The 17717-nt window shown below is 31.2% G+C and overlaps 2 long non-coding RNA genes across 3 annotated transcripts; both read left to right on the plus strand.

Annotated features, from left to right (window-relative positions):
- The first annotated feature begins 1910 nt into the window (after window positions 1–1910).
- On the plus strand, window positions 1911–5961 carry LOC126726121 (uncharacterized). 2 transcript variants are annotated; one of them, XR_007655711.1, is made up of 4 exons: window positions 1911–2179; window positions 2344–2507; window positions 3463–3535; window positions 5567–5961. It is a non-coding gene; the product is annotated as an uncharacterized LOC126726121 (long non-coding RNA). The 2 variants fall into 2 exon arrangements; XR_007655712.1 differs by having other exon boundaries at window positions 1919–2179; window positions 3472–3535.
- Window positions 5962–7172: 1211 nt separating this feature from the next.
- LOC126726122 (uncharacterized) lies at window positions 7173–8749 on the plus strand. The gene is made up of 2 exons (XR_007655713.1): window positions 7173–7667; window positions 8361–8749. It is a non-coding gene; the product is annotated as an uncharacterized LOC126726122 (long non-coding RNA).
- Window positions 8750–17717: the final 8968 nt, after the last annotated feature.

Consider the following 17717-nt stretch of genomic DNA (forward strand, 5'->3'; position numbering starts at 1 on the left):
AGGGCATGCAAAGTGGATTCCATACTTTTATCACATAAAGGACAAAACCTAGGAGAGTTCAATCCACTGCAGCGGAGATTGTACATGGTTGGGAGTCCATTCATGTAGGCGCGCCAAGCAAAATTTTTGACCTTTGGTGGGATTTGGAGTTGCCAGATTTTCTTCCAAAATGGTGGGTTTGAGCGGTTAGATGTGCCTTCCTCGGCTCACATTGTTCAACCACCTTAGTAGCAACGTAATAGGCACTCTCAAAAGTGAAAGATCCACTTTTGTTCCCCATCCAGATTAGACTATCCTCCGAAAGACTATAGTCAACAGGAATTCTAAGGATGGTGTCAGCTTCAAATGGGAGAAACAGGGACTTTACAAGGTCTGGTTTCTACCATTTGGTATCTTCATCGGTAAATGAGGACACCATTGGGAAGTTGTCGAAAGGTTTTGGAGGAGAGATCACCTTGTGGGTGGTCGGTATTGGGAGCCATCTATCCTCCCAAATATGGATCCTTTTGCCGTTTCCCACCCTCCACCAAGTGCCTTTCCTTATAATCTCCAGGCTGTTATGGATACCTCTCCATGCGTAACTTGGGTTGCTGCCTTTCTTTGAGTTCAAGACATCGTCGTGGGGGAAGTATTTAGCTTTATAAACCTGCGCCACTAAGGAGTTGGGGTTTGAGAGGATCTGCCACCCTTGTTTGGCTAATAATGCCAAGTTGAAGCCTTGGAGATTTCGAAAGCCCATACCCCCAAAGAGCTTATCTTTTAGGGCGCTCCCATTAGCAATTTCAATGTTTTGTTTTTTTTTTTTTTATCCCTTTTCCATGAGTAAAATATATATTTTTTAAAGTGAAAAAAAAAACAAAAAACAAAACACTAATTAGCCTTTTATATTCAAGTTGAAAGATTTTCCCCTCCGTACTTGGGAAAGTCAAGATTCATTGTCTGCCTCAATTACCTCTAGGAAGTTTTAGGGTATGTTTGGTTGGAGGTGAAATAGGGAGGATAGAAAAAATAGGAGAGAAAGGTGGAGAGACGATGTTTAATTAGTTCTATCTTTCTATTGGATTCTTGACTCCTTATGTTATATTTCAGTAAGGGCTTTAGCCTTTAAGTCTTTCAAAGAGCAAGTTAAAATTGTTGTGCTGGCCCGAAGCTCCAAGGCATTTTGATGGTAATTTTCTTGTTACTTCATGGAAACCATGGATTAAATTAACTAAGAAAATCAAGTTTAATTCCTTCAACCATTGCAAGGTCAATGTTATGATATCAAATGTAATGAAAAATTTGTAAAGTTGGACTCTTAGGAAAATTAATGGTACCTAGACCGATTTGAGGTAGTCGCCCTCCAAGAAAAGAGAATGAGAGAAACAAATAGGTTGAAAGGAAAGAAGAAATGTATATGACTAGTTTCTTATTGATGTTCAATAATATTGACACATATTTATACAGGTTGGTTTACATCAAGTTCTCTAGTTAGTTTACTCAAACTCGTGAAATTAATTGAGTGAGACTACTAGCTAACTCACCAGCCAACTAATTGTAACAAATTCTTAACCACCCTTTCTTTCATACAGCACCCCTTACCCCTTCCAACAATTAGTATTACAAAATCTATATCTATATATATTATATTTTTATATATAATAGCAGAAGCTGAGAGAAAGTGGATTCCTATAATTAAGGAGTTGCTGACAAATAGGATAACTACTTATCTAAAATTCAGACACGTATAAGTTAAAAAGCGATACATTATATTGTTTGGCAATACTATGCACAGTTTAAAAGCCTCTTATTATAAATATCAAAAAAATAACCGATGTTTCTATAAAAAAAAAAATTAATAATAACTGGTTAATATTAAAAGATACACGAAAATAGAAATAGAGAGGCAATGAGGAAACAGGGAAAGAAAAGAAAAAAAAGAAAATAAAAAGAAAGATTACTACATGATGAAAGGAGGAAGAGAGATTGAGAGAAAAGAGAGATAGAGAAATAGAGAGGCAGAGATAGAGAGACATCACCGTAAGGGCGCCTTCCGTTTCTCCTATTCGAATACTTTCTTTTCGCTTCCTTTTCAATTTTCTAAACACCGATGCTTGCGATCCAGATATAGAGAAGGAGGAAAAAATAAACCTTGCAACACAGAGTTGAGAAGGAGACAAACATTGAGAGAATACCACCGGTAAGTTTTTCTTCTTTTCATTCTTTCTTAGATCTAGGTATGGGTATGAAATATGAATTAGTTTTAAGAAATTTGGTTGGATTGATTTTTATTTAGGAATTTGGGTAACATTAGGTTAAAAATTTGGTTTGATTTTTTGAAATTTGGGTTTATATATGATTTAGGTTTGGAGAGGGCAAAAATAGAGAAATATGAGAGAAGGAGAGAGTTCTCCTTCCCTCTTCAGACTTAGAGCACCGTTGCAAGCACATAGGGAAAGAAAAATCAATGGGCATCAACACTGTTAGGCTACATATCTGCCACCATCAAATTGTCAGAACCGGCTCTAGTACGTTTTCCTTCATTTATTTTAGATTTGGTAATGAAACATTACTTTTTATTGAGTTTTTTGTTGGATAGGTTTAGATTTGATTTTGGTTTTGATATTATTTTTGTTTCGGGCTTTTGGGTTCTCCATGAAAATGTTTGTTTTCTCAATTTTTCGAATTTTTTCCCTATTTTGGATTACAGAAATCACTAAGCCTTTCCCTATTTTCTAATATCTACGTTCATAGGGTTTTTTTTTTTTTTTTTTTTTTTTTTTTTTTTTTTTTTTTTGGGTTTTGATTTGGAAAACCGGTTTTGTTGTTGATTCATCACCAATAGCAAAACTTTTATCCCTATTGAAAAATATATGGGTTTAGTAGAAGGTAGGCATGGGTTTTTTTTTTTTTTTTTTTTTTTTTTTTTTTCCTATTCAATTACCGTTTCAAATTGTATAAAACTATTCCCTTTTATGATTTGGGAAATTATGATTTATTCATTCATTCTGTTCTTTCTTTGCTGAATTTATTTGTATTAAGGAACTGTCATTTTGTATGTGAATGTTTTGCTTTATGAAATGGGCAGTACTTTTATGATTTCTTCTTTTCATTTTGCTTTGTTATAGTGTGAAACTTGGAAAACATTTTTTTGTTTATATGTGAATTTGATTTGGTATTTGATGTTTACTATTAATTAAAGCCTTTTTTTTTTTTTTTTTTTTTTTTTGTTTATGAATTCATGGTGTTGAATGGGAAGCCAAGTCCAAAGAAGAAGAAGAAGAAATTGTCAATTCTTCCCCTTCATCATATCTCTTATTTGGTGTTTTTACTTTTCTATTGATTTCAATATTTGTTTTATATTGAAATATTAAGTTCTTTTTCTTTCTCTCTTTTACTATGGATTGCCTACATTGCCATTAATTTTGTTACTGACAATAATTCGAATTTTTGTATCTTTATGGTTTCATATGTTTGAATAAGTTTTCCCAGATTATCTGTTGCTGAACAATCTCAAAACCGAGACTTCTTGCCAAGTGCCAAATCAAGTTCAAAGGTTTGCACTTCTCATTTTACAACACCTTTTTACCGTTTTGATCATTCTAGAATAGAGTTTTTACATTGCTAGTGGTATCCAATAGAGTTTTTTTTTCTCACTGCCCGTTTCTCCTTTGCAATCTCTACTGATAGTGTTCGGCAAAACTTTTCAATAGAACATAAACAATTTTGGCCCCCAAACTCTCCCTATAATGTTTTTTTAAAGGTAAGATTATCATCCTGTATAGTGATAAACTTTGTATATCCCACAAAAAAAAAATAAATAAATAAATAAATTAAATGGGCATTCAAAAAAACTAGGATGTATACAATTTTTTTTTGAACAAACTTACATTGCAGAGTTGGAGTTGACCATGAAAGGAGACTCATTTCTTGGTCTCTCTCTCTGACTCCTTAGTATTTGGCATCTAGACTTACTATTTAGGCTGGTTTTTCTTTCCTTCTTCTTCTTTTTCTTCTTCTTCTTCGTCCTTACTTCTTTGACCCTTTTACAGTTTTTTACTTATGAATCTCTAAGTCGAAGGTTTCTTTTTTCATGCTACAATTTGCTGGATTGCTCCAACTTCTACCACATTTGTGGCTCACGTGTTCTAGCCACCAGCTATCACCCACTTCAATATATTTACTATTTTATTTGTTAATTTTACCATTTCATTAGTTTTTTTGGGACAATAACATTTCATTCGTTTTTTTCCAATTTCCAAAAAGTGAATTTGACACTTGATGTGGTTTTCTTTGTTTGCTAGCAAAACACTTCTTGCTATTTATATCATCATTTTTTGCTCTGTATCCCATTAATTTTTTTTGGGAACCAACTTTTTTTTACCCCCTCCTATTACAAAAATAATTTTAATTATTGATAGATTTTGTAGCTATCTGAATTCTGGGCTGTACATGAACCACTAACAAATGCAGAATCAAGGTTTGATTAGTTGTGGTCCAAACCTTCATTTTCCAGATTTAAATTTTCATTGAACTGCTACATTACATTTTACAATTCAACCCATATTTTCAATGTTTTCTTAGGCTTCGTTTGTAGTATTTCTTTCATCTTTCTCTGCTGCAATTTAAAGTTGCTATGCTTTTTTTTTTTTTTTTTTTGAGCAATCAGAAATAATGGCTGCAATTATATGGATTGCCCTCTTTGCAGTTTCACTAAGAATAGTTAGGTATACAAAAGTGCTCACCACAACCAAGAAAGAAAACCAAAAATCCATAAACTGATACCGAAGCAATAGTAAAAGTGTTAAACTTGAAACTAAAATCCTATGAATAGTGGAGCTAAGCAAGATGTTTTGCACAGATCATGCACTTGTAGAGCAGTAAAAGATAGAGAACACCAGTTACACATCACACGCATGATACAATGCCCTTCAAATTCCACTAGACATGAATTGGATCTTACCTTCTGTTGTAGGACTTTAAAAGTAGGAAGTAAGGCTACAGCATTTGATGCAACATGAAAAATAGTTTGCAATCTTTGTTCTAATGGTTAAGAGATGTCATTTTTTGGTTTCACATACTGTGCAAACCAAAAGCCAGCTCAGCTAGATATTGCACAGATCACTATTATCCATAGAAACATCATGCCAAGTTAAATTAAATTAAAGGGAGTAGATATATCATAGAGTCCAAAGAGAATAATTGCACAGATCTCTATTACCCATAGAAATCCTTGGGTAAAGTATAAGTGAAAACCAGATTTCGCTTATACTTGAGCTCACTACATTTTCTGTTTTAGAGCATTTTGATTCTTAAGTTATATTTAAACTTAATTAATCTATGCCTTACTACTTTGTGTTTTGTCAGTTGGGCATGAAATATAGATGTAGTTTTGATCTCTGCAATATGTGTTGAGCATGAGAGTTATATCATTTTTGTGAAATGAAAGTTATGTTTTTCTCACCTCTAAGTTTAACTATTTGATCGTCTGGGTGTTTCTTTTAAATATTATTAGATATTATTCTCATATACTTTAAATGAAAACTTGATAAATATTAATGCCTAACTGATTAAAAAAAATTTGTAGGTCACTATTGACTGTCATTCACATGGGCAACAAGCTCTACATCAACTTTGACATTGCAAAAGTCACAAAGGAAGTTATGCCAAAAGGACCTCCTAAAGGACTGGATGGATAACTTTCTTACATAATAGAAAAATAGTTGTTTAAATAGAAGACTTGGATGCGTAAAAAATGCTTGAGAATTATGCACCAAGTTCTATTCTTCATACCCTTTTCTTATTTACTTAATTTTCTGTTTTATTTCAGATTATGAGAGATTTAATTTTTTGTATTTAGGCTATGGCTTTGTAATATGAGCATCCTAAGACTCTTATATCAACATGAATTTAAGTTTTGTAATATATGTGATTCTAATTTTGAACTCAGTTATAATTGTAGATTGTAATTCATTTGTCTCTGTTAGATTGCCGCACTGTTCAGTGTAGACTTATTTTGGGAATACAAGATTGATGAAAAATGAGAATACTATTAGTATGCATTTTTATAGGTGCTACATTAAAAAGCTTCTAATTTCAAGTAATGAATCTGAGTCCTAATTTTAAGTACTGAGCTTGATTGTTGACCTTTTAGGTTTATATTATACAAATAACAACTAAAGGCCATGAACAAGGCGAATATTTGGAGTTGAGAAAATCAAAATGCAAACCATTATGAGAGATCGCCAACTTTTGGAAAACTAAATATCAGGAAATCTATTAATTTATTGTGCTTGGTATCTTACTTTTTTCCTTTTTTGAAGTCCAAGTTGTTCAAGTATTGAGAAAGTTGTTAATCTATTAAATAAATAAGAAGGAATAGCATAATGTTAACATATATACAATTTTATCACAGATAGATCAAATTAATTGGTGACATGCAAAGCCAAGATTGTTAATGTTAACAACAGATGGGGTATTATTTTTGCATGTCTTACATGCAACACAAAGGTCAAACCTATCAAAGGAGTTTTATGGTGTGAGTGATGTAAAGGCGAGCTTAAATTATAAAATGATCCCGCGCATTGCACAGGTTAAACGCTGGTCTATATATTACTAAAAGTTGAAGCGTAGCGTTTAATACTGCTGCTCTCACGTTGCGCCACATCAGCTGCCACATCATTTTTTTTTCTTTTTTAAAATATAATTTTTCCTACAATTTTGAAATGGTTTTTACAATTTTTAGCCTTGTAAATGTAGTCTACTACTTATTTATTTACTTCCACTATCACCCTATAATAAATCCAGCCCATTACTTATTTATTTACTTCCCCTATCATCCTATAATAAATCTGTATAATTAATCTAGTCCACCTCTTATTTATTTAGTTCCACAATCAAGCCCAACCCAAAACCTTTTCAGTTCAGCTTTAGGGTTTTATGTGAGCCTTTTCAGCTTAAAAAATAAATAAATAAATAAAATTAAAAAAATTAAAAAATTAAAAGCTGAAGCGTAGCATTTAGTGCTGCTATGCTCACGTTAAGCCACATCAACAACCATGTCATTTTCATCCCTTTTTCTGAATTTATTCTACAATCTTAAAATAATTTTTATGAATTTTAAAAGTTAAAATACTAATAAATATAAAATCAATCCTAGCCTTATCTCCACCATAAAGCCCACATCTTATAAATTTAATTCTACCATAGAGCCCAAATCCAAAGCCTTTTCAACTGAAACCCTTTCTAAAACCTTTTGTTTTCAGTTTTCATGGTTTCAACTTTCAACCTTCTGTTTTTAAATTCCTTTTGTTGCACACTTGCACGGTTTAAAGCTCCTCTCTCCCCACATTTTGTTTCACATTCCTTCCCCTTCCTCACTTTCTATTCTACTTCACGCTAGCCTCTCTCCCTTCTAACAGTAGCCTCTCTATCTTCCTTCCTTCCTGCCTTTCTCTCCTCATAGTATATAAATATTGATAGAAGTTGGTTCAAAGCATAAAAGCCCTAGAACCATCCGTAAACCAAAATCTACAATTTGATTTTTATTTTCATTTTACTTTCTACTTCTAATTTGTTTTGTGTTTTCTTCATTTTAGATATATCTTTCTTTTTTGGTTTTCAGGAAACGGAAGTCTCTTTTCACGAAAGCTTGCAGCAAGAAGTCGTCCCAGCACAGATTCTGATATGTACATCTCTTTTCTTTTTAAAATTTTCTTTTGGGACTTTGTTTGCTTAAGTAATCCAATTTATTGCTCTCTTAACACATTATTATAATATTAATATGCGCTTGAATATTGTCCAAGAAACTTTGATCGGATATTGCAAATTTGGAATTACGAAGTTGTGAGTGTAAAACCACATAATACATACCTGTTTAGGACGTTTTGTTGTTACATTTTAATTTTTCAGTGATTCATTAAGTGTTGCTTCTTTGACATGTACACAAAATGTTCGATAAAATTCTTAAGTGATGTTCTATTGGCCTTTTTTACTCTTTTCCCCGGTGACAACTTTAGCCCAAAACACCGACTCCTTCAAGAAGGTCACTCTTTTCATCTCTCTCCGAAAAAATCGAATCATGTATATGTGAATCATTTAAATTTTTATTTAGTTTTACTAATTCATTTATTTTTAAATTGCTTTTAGTTTGAGTATTGTTGGTTTCAAAAGTCAATTTGGATTTTAAGACTCTAATCTACACCTAAGAATTTGTTAAATTGTTTGTTCGTTTTTCAGATTTCAATTTGCCTCCAATAAGTTCCCCTTTCTTTCTTTCAGCATGTTTTCTTTTTCCTTTTTTCATTTTTATTGTTGTGTTTGGCCATAGAGAAAAGCTCATATATTTTTGGTAGTATAATTTGAGATTTTTTGATTTGTAGGTGGTATTGACAACTTTCATCGTGATTTAATGGTTGGGTTGGTGCACACGAAAGCTTCTTAGAGAGCAACTTGGCCATTGTTGGTGGCAATGATTAGTTAGGACGGTTGTGACTTGTAAGGCGATTGGAGCAGCGGTATTCCATATTACCTTTCTGTCACTCTAAATTTCTTGCTCAAGGTAATAAAAGGTTTCCACCTTTTGTTGAGTGTGAAAGGAGTGTGGGCTGTTTTTTTTTTGGTTTTGATGGGTTTTCCCAACTCTTTCATGTTAGAGTTATTGCATTGATATTAGCAATGGTCATGAATTTTTTTGGGGGGAGGGTTTGTGTATAATATGATTGATAAAATTCCTCAATGAATGAGTGGTACTGGAATATATATATATATATATATATATATATTAAAAATGAGTTGTAGCTGTAGTTTCCTTTATATGATTTTTTTTTTTTTTTTTTTTTTTTTTTTTTTTTTTTTTTTTTTTTTTTTGTGTGTGTGCAAGTTATCCTATTTGGTTATAAAATCTACTAAAAGTTGAAACTATGTGTGTTTGGTATGGATTTTGGAGCCTAGATATGTCTTCTCCAACTATCACTTTAGCCTAGAGATGTTTGCCAAAGCTTTGCAGGAGTTTCTTTATGTTGTCTTCTCTCACCCTCAATTCATCTTCTTATCCCTTCAATTATAACCTTCTTTGGATGCCTTTTTTTTTTTTTTTTTTTAGTAACATATTGGTAAGCTATCTCAGTAAGTGCAGAAGAAATTATCTCAGGAAGTACAATATGAGAAAGCTTGCTTTGTTTGGCTGATACCAAAAAAACAACATAGCAAAAGGCCATAATATTTCTATGATTGAACACAATCTAATATTTTGGTTTTGGCCTTTGTTTTATTGTAAGAGCCTATTGCATTATCAATAGAGAATTTTTTGTGTCAAGGATATTTAAAAAGGAAACTCAAACCCATTAGATTGAGAAGTCTGTTTTACTCACAAGCCTTTAACTTTTAGTTACTTTTTGAAGTATTTTTCTTTAATGTTTGGTTTTTCTTTATGCCTTTTAATTTTTGGATTTTCTAAAAATAAATTAATCTTGAAGATGTTAGCAGATTGCATAATTCGAATAGTGAATTGCACTGGAAATAGGATCAACAAAGTTAACCAGTTTGTGCTAAAAATTTGGAATTGGGTATTGTTGAGAGTAATTTATCTAATGAGGAGAAAAAATAATCTATTCAAGTAGTAACTCTGCACTAACAAATGCACATAAGAAATGAGAACCGTGAGAAGGGAAAAAAAAACAAGCTTGATACTTTACAACTACTAAGTTTGGTCTAGAATATCAAATTTTAAGGCCTATTGTTATTGGCATCGTAAAGCACGAAACAACTTGCTATATTCTATTTTCATTAAATACTTGGTATTATTTTGTTACGAGAAACGGTTGTTAAATAGTATTAATGTTATAGGTTATAGCAATCTAACACTGATCATCTTGAATTCCATTTGATATTCTATTACGAATTAAACTACCATAAAAAGGTTAGGATAAGTCTATTAGCGAAAAAAAGAAAAAAAGAAAAGAAAAAGAGATAGATAATTTGTCTTAGCATTTATCTAGAGATTGTGTTTGTGTAATGTGTAATGAGCATTGGCTTTACTGTGTGTTTGTTGAGTTTGCGTCATCTTTACATGTTTGATAAAATATGTTTGGTCCTGCATTTTATTATTGTCATTTTTTTCCCCTCCCAAAAAAGAAGGCTTTGGATTGCCATTTGTTGGGTCTAAATTGCTGAATTATTTGATTGGTTGCACTTGATGTCGTATGAGCTTGCTGTAATTTTTTGTAGAATATTTGTATGGACCACATAACAATAGATTGTATGGATTAGGGGTAGCTGTTCGTGATAGTGCAAGCCAATGTATATGAGCAATGTGTGTAAAATTAGAAGTAGGGAATGACCATATTGAAGTGCAGGCTATAAGATTACAAAGTGTAGTGCTTTGTGAATTTGGGGCTTCAAAAAGTTGAAGTAGAGTGTATAGTCAAAAATCTGATAGATGAACTAAAGTTAGTTGGACCACTAATTTGCGGATTGCCTAGATCCTTAATGATAGTAGCGGGCTTGAGTCTTCTATCAAGAATATATGTTTCTCTTATCCGACTTATTGTCTTCCTCGAAGTAGCATATGAAGCAAAGAACTATATTGATGTAATATATTGGCTAGAGGAGTCCCTTCCATGTATTATGAGTCTCATAGACAGTGATGTACCTGTTATTTAATGAAAATACTATTAATAAAGTCTACACTATAGTTTTATTCACACACACACGCACAAAAAAAAGTGTCTCTATTGAGCAAATTCAAAATATTGTTATTTTTCCAACAATCTGAAAACATTTTCAGGCATGTACAATTACAGCTTCCAAACATGTAGATTCCTTTATACAAATGTATTTTTAGTGTAGTTACTCCTTTGTTTGATATTCTGTGTGTACTTGGATACATTTCAATAAAGATTGTTGTTTATAAAAAGAAAAAGAAAGTCATTTTATCCATTTTAAAATCATAGAACCTTCAAGCAAAATAAATATTTGTAATTTATATATTTAACATTTATTTTTTTAAAATTTACACTTCTTCAACCTTTCTCTCTCGCTTACCGTTTCATTTCTCCACTACTTCAATCTTTCTCCCTCCCTTACATTTTCATCTCCCTACTACCCTCTATATTAATATCATTCTTCCTCTTTCTCTTCATCTTCCTTTATTTTTGTCTCTTCTTATTCACACCCTCTTATTATAAATTTATCACTATCTCTTCTATTCTATGCATAGTTTTCCCTCACAAAAAAAAAGGTCCCCTCTCTCTCTCTCTCTAAATTTTTTGGTGGATTTTTTGTATTTTTCTTGCATCTCTACTTTAGGTTGATAATTTTTTATATTCTTTAAAGCTCTATTTTGGGTTAATGCGATTTAGTTTTTTTTTTTTTTTAAATTGTGATTTAGTTTTGTTTTTTAAATTGTTTTTTTTTTTTTTAATTCTCTTTGATTGTTAATAAAATATAATATTATTCTATTACATAGCATGATTTGGATAATTTGGTATTTATTCTGTTACATAGCATGATTTTTTATAGTGCTCAATTTAGATGTTAAACTATGGGACTTTACTAATTTTTGTTTATTTTCTAATCCTTTGTGGTGGACAAAGTACTCTTAATAGTTGTATTAGAAGTACTCTATAATGCCATTTATTTAAAGAAAAACAAAGGTTAGCCAAACGAAAATAATTGAATAGGTGACAAATTTTAACTTTTGCAATTTTATTTTTATTATTATTATTTTATAACAATGCATGTACAGAAATTTAATTCTTAGATTTTGCTAATAATTTTTTATTTGATAATATGTTTTGGGCGGCCGAAATTATAATTTCTACAAAGAAAATAACCTTAATAGATTATCAAAAACAAAATTTTATTCTAATATTGGTTCAATTAATCATTGTTAAGTTTTATTAATTTTTTTTTAGTTTACGTTTTTTTTGGTGTTTTGGATTGTTCCTATATTACATTTATGATTGTTCCTATAATAAACAAAAATATAATTACGAAATACATTACTCATTATTAGATTAGTTTAAATTGTAAAAATAATTTTAATAAAACCACCATAAAAATAATTATCACACGCAATGCGCGGGTTTGCGGCTATTCTATATATATACATATATATATATATATAACCGAAACTTTTGAAACTCCCACAATTTTCCACATCAGCACAATATTAAAAAATAATAATAATAATAATAAAACCTTTTTATAAACCGGAACCCAATTCTACCACTATTTTATTTTCCTTTTTTATTTTAGGTTTTATAAACCGAAACCCAATTCTACCACTATTTTATTTTCCTTTTTTATTTTAGGTTTTATACGCTTTCTCTCTTTTGCCGTTCTCTCTAGCCTCTGCCTCTCTCAATTCTCAAAACCCCTAAACCATATCCCATGGGCACTCTCTCACTCCTTCAGTGGCAAAAAGTGCCAGTCTCCCATCACCGTCATATACCGCCAAAGCCATTACCAGTGCAGGTATTTTAATTTTTGTTATCTTAGATTTAGGTATTTGGATTTGGTTTGATTTTCTTTAATTTAGGTCTTTGGATAATTGGTTTTGATTAATGTTGAATCTGTGCAAAATCGAACATATCTACTTCTTTTTCAACTCTCTTTCAACCTCTCCATCTTTTCCCTGAAAAACACAAAACACGAACTGACCTCTGGCCTCTGGCCTCTAGGTTATTGGTGTTATATACCATAATTTTATTGGTCTTTATTTGTTTAGGTTGATTGAAATAAATAAAATTTACTGGTAATATGTTATTATGCTATAAATTGTTGTTAATTTTAGTAAATTTTAGTTTTTGTAGTAGGGTTAAAGGTATGGTATTCGTTTAGTTTGGATTTCTTAGCTTTTAGTTTAGCTTTTTTTCTTAGCCTTTCTGAGATTTTTTACTCCAACTTCATTGATTTCTTTTTTGTATTCTAGGGTTGATTAAATTGTAGTTTTAGCTGCATTTCTCTTTGTATTTGTAATTGATTGAGTTTGGGTTTGGAACTCTATAACTGAGTTTAGTACTATGTTTTGACGATAATCAATTTGATTTTTTTTTTGTGTGGAAATTGAGCTATGGGTTTGAATTTGTTTAGTGGTAGTCTATGGTTGGTCTGCATTTATGCTTGCTTTCAATCAATTTGATGTCGGAATTATGACTTAGGATCTGATCTGCTTTTGTTTACTTCAAATTAATTTACTTTGAATTAGTTCACTTCGATGAAAAGAACTATTGAGGTTTTAAAGATTAGGTTATGCTTGAAATAGCTGGTCTTCTTTCACTCTCAATGGAATATATATTTATAGATGACCCCAACAATCCAGCTTTATGGATTTCCCTTTACTTCTTCTGATGTTTCCAATTTGAGTATAAAATTCATTGTTCCATGGGTCGTTTGAAGGGCCATGAGAATTAGTAATTGGAGAATATCCTATTCCATGAAGCAGAGTGCTTCTAAGTGGACTCACTTTCTTAGCCATCTATGTGTGGTATTTTCTAAAGCACTTTGTGTTCTGCCACTTTCATTATAAATATGATTACGCTAATGGAATTTTTTGTCATAATAGTTGCTCCACTTCTTTTCAATCCTTAAAAAAAACACCATTATACATATACTTGGGAATTTTCTTTTGTGAATGCATTATTGATTTGAGTAGGTGGTTTTGGGTCAATGTACTATTTTTTGCAAAATGTTTTTGAGTATATGTTGATAAAATTTTCTGTATTGAATTTTATTTTCTTTTTTGTATCATAAATTGAAAAATGTATCTTCGAATTAAGTGGTGTGATACGTTATAACCAGTAGTAGAATGTGGGGCTTCGTTGTCTTGGGCTACCCCAAAGATGGAACTCTGTGAATTGCATTTGCAACAGATAGTGAAGTCAGCTGTTTTGTAATTTTAGAGGGATTTATTCAGCTTTTTATGTGATAGTTGTTGGTTTTTGTAACTTCAACAATTTACTGTTGGCTTATTATTTTAATATGTGATGTTTTAGCTGTGTTTCTTTTGTATCTATAATTGAGTTTGTGCACACGCTTAGATAAGTCTTAGGTTTGGAACTTTGTAACTGAGTTTAGTTGTGTGTTTTGACGATAATATTTTTTGAAGTGAGTTACATCTTCAATATTTTAAATAGATATTAAAATGGTGATAATCAATTTGAATTTTTTTGTGTGGAAACTGAGCTATGGGTTTGAATTTGTTTAGTAGAAACTGAGAGAGGTGGAGTTATCAACTTGCTTTCATTACACAACATTCCTGATAATCTTAGCAAAATTGGTGTGGAGTACTTTGAGGTTAGTTTTTCAGTGTTGTTTAGTTTTTCAGAATTGAATATTGTATTGCTCAACAACATTATTTTTATCTTCAAACACATGAACATATGGACATGCAAGGTATGATGCAGCTGACACATTGATTAGATAAGATACATTATTAGATAAGATACATTCAAATACTTGCAAGGCTACAAGACTATAACTGAAAGTAACTGCATAAAACAAAATGGAATTCTTAAATCAATTAGAGGATTTAGTTTAGACTTTTGCTTTTAATATCTGGGTTCCTTTGCCTCTATAAATTACTGGTCACTATGGAAAAAATGGGTTAAAGTTAGTTAACAGTAGCAACTATGGTGATGCAAGTGATTGTGTTTTCATTGGATAGAATCATAAAATTTTTTATGCTAATCTATTTAATTCTTGAAGAAAATAACATATATAGGAAGAGTTCTCTTTTTTTCTTTTTTTTTTTTTTTTTTTTTTTTTTTTATGTGGCTAAGCTGCCTGCTCTCACAATCAAATTGTTTGATGATATGAAGGAGATTAAAAAAGAAAAATTTGCATTGCACTGTTTCATTAAAATCTGCACTACACTACACTGTTTCAAACTTTCTGTACTGCACTATTTCTCTTCTATTAATGTTTCTTGGCTGAAAATTGGATTTTTACTGTTTTGCATGTAGGGATTTAGCATTTTGATATCTGGCTTATTTGGTAATACAACTACAAGATGAGGAAAGTCAGGTATTTACCAGTCATTCCTTTATTCGGTACTATTTATTGCATATTTATTGGTAATATGTTTGTAGAAAGAATTTGAAAAAATTGGAATATGATTGCATATTTAAGTTTCTTGGTTATCTCAAACTTGGTTTTATGTTTGGTTTAATTGTTTCATCTCAAGATTTCCATTGTTTTAATTACTTCTATGTACAATTTGTATTTTATCAAATAATCATGTTTTTATTTTTATTTTATTTATTTTTTAATTCTGAAGTTAGTATGTGAATACTATATTTTTCTTCAATTAAGAAGAAAAATACAACTAAATGACTATAATCTCAAGTATGGATGGGAATTCTACTCCATCAAGAAACTTTTTGACTCTTTTGAAGAAAATTGACAAAGCAATTTAGCTTGATAAAATGACAGAAGTATGTATTCTTTAATTTAGCAAAATTACAAATATGATATTTAAGATGTATATGTTGTAATACATTCCTCAACCTGTTCTATTGCTAGGCTTACATCAGTGAAACTTGATGTTCAAAGCAATGTGCAACTCACACCAACATCTGTACTCAAGGAAAACAAAAGGGCATATTCAGGGACTGCTACAAAGCAACAAAGGAAGAAGATACAAAAAAAACACTTTAAAGTAGTTGTCTTTCAATCTCTAAGATTTTCTATGCACAATTTGGTTTTAATGGATTTGTGATTTTGGTACTACAGACAGTGGAATTATGCACAATTTGGTTTTAAATTGAAACAGAGAGGAATTAAACTCTTTTATTTAGTTATTTGAGGATGCAGCTCGACTTCAACGTTTTTTAAATATTATGAATACAATGAATATTTAGTGGAAGTCATGAAATAAATGAAATTGAAAAAAAAAAAAAAAGCCATAGCAAAAATACATGGTATTGGGACTTATGTGCAAATTAAAAACTGTGGGGAGGAGCTTCAGCTTAAAACTGTGATCTATGTGTCATCTTTTGGGAAAACAATGATATTTTATGTCCTTCTATTATGGATATAATTTTTATTTATTTTTAATTAAAAAAATTAGTAGCATTCTCGTGCGAAGTTCTTTTGTAATACTTATTAAACCAAATGTAAAAGCATATTATGATTATTGTAATATATTACTTCATAATATCCGTATTTATCTCATTTTTAATATTACTTCATAATATTATATGTTTCATCTTATATCAGAGTCAATTTAGCTTTCAATAATTGAAATTAGAGAGATATTTAAATCTGAACGTGTTAACATTTGATTTAAAACTATCCCGTGCATCGCACGGGTTTGCGACTAGTATTACTAAAAGCTGAAGCGTGGCATTTATTGCTGCTGAGCTCCTGTTGTGCCACCTCATCGCCACATTATTCGCCACATAATTATTATTTATTATTTATTCCTATTTTTTTACAAATATATATATATATATATATATAAATAGATTATTGACTTTACATATTCATCTTTGTCGGTTTTAACATCTATATATATTTCTTTTTTATTTCCAATTTTCCTATAATTTTTTTTACATTCACTTATTTTTTAAATATTTACACTTTCTTCAACCTTTCTTCTTCCCTTAGAGCATCTCCAACCGGTTTTACTATCCTATCTTATTTTACCATCTTAAAAAGCTACTTTATCAATTACAACATACCAGTTTACAATACACCCAGCATCCCAAAATTCTATTATTTTACCATTTTATTAAAATATTCTATTTTATTCCTTTTTTTTTTTTTTTTTTACTATTTCTCTTTTTTTATTCGTTTTCCTCTCTTTCTCCCTCAACCTCCAGCACCGGTTCAGCCACACACATAGACCCATGATACACCGATCCACCTATCCATCAATTACAACATACCATTTTACAATACACCCAACATCCCAAAATTCTATTATTTTACCATTTTATTAAAATATTCTATTTTATTCCTTTTTTTTTTTTTTTTTTTTTTACTATTTCTCTTTTTTTATTCGTTTTCCTCTCTTTCTCCCTCAACCTCTAGCACCGGTTCAGCCACACACATAGACCCATGATACACCGATCCACCTATCCAAACCCATCACCACACACATAGAGCCACACACACACACACACACAAACATAAACCATCAACTGAGCCACACACGCACAAACCATCAAACCAATCGGAGCCAGCAACAGCCACCACTTGGAGTAGAGCTGGACGATCTTGGAATCGTCGTGGATGAGAGTGAACGGACCAGTGAATAGGGCTCAAGCAACTTTGTTGCGGCTAAGATCGATGTGCCTCCACTGCATCGGGTGGTAGAGTTCCGGTTTCCGGAAATAACGGTCGTCGATGAGTTGCCACTCTGAGAGGTTTGGTTCATGAGAGTTTCGTTTTGATCGGAGAGGTTTGGTTCATGTGATTGGGCGTTTGATTGGAGAGGTTTGGTTCGTGAGAATTTCGTTTTATTGGTACTATTTTGTTCTTTTGATTTGTTGCTTTTGATCTAATAGAAGAAGAAGGCAACAGCGAGCTAATATTTTCTATTAAAATATTATTATAACTTTTACAATCTTGCTAAAGTACCATCCTAGAAGTAGGATGGTACTATAGCAATATTGTAAAATTTTTTACAATTCACAGAATATGCAAGGCTGGTTGCGGATCATTTTAAGAGTTGGATGGTAAAATATATCAAGATATAGGATATGCAAGGCCAGCTGTGGATGCTCTTACCT

This window comes from Quercus robur, chromosome 5 (assembly GCF_932294415.1).
Source record: "Quercus robur chromosome 5, dhQueRobu3.1, whole genome shotgun sequence".
In the NCBI taxonomy this organism is placed as follows: Eukaryota; Viridiplantae; Streptophyta; class Magnoliopsida; order Fagales; family Fagaceae; genus Quercus; species Quercus robur.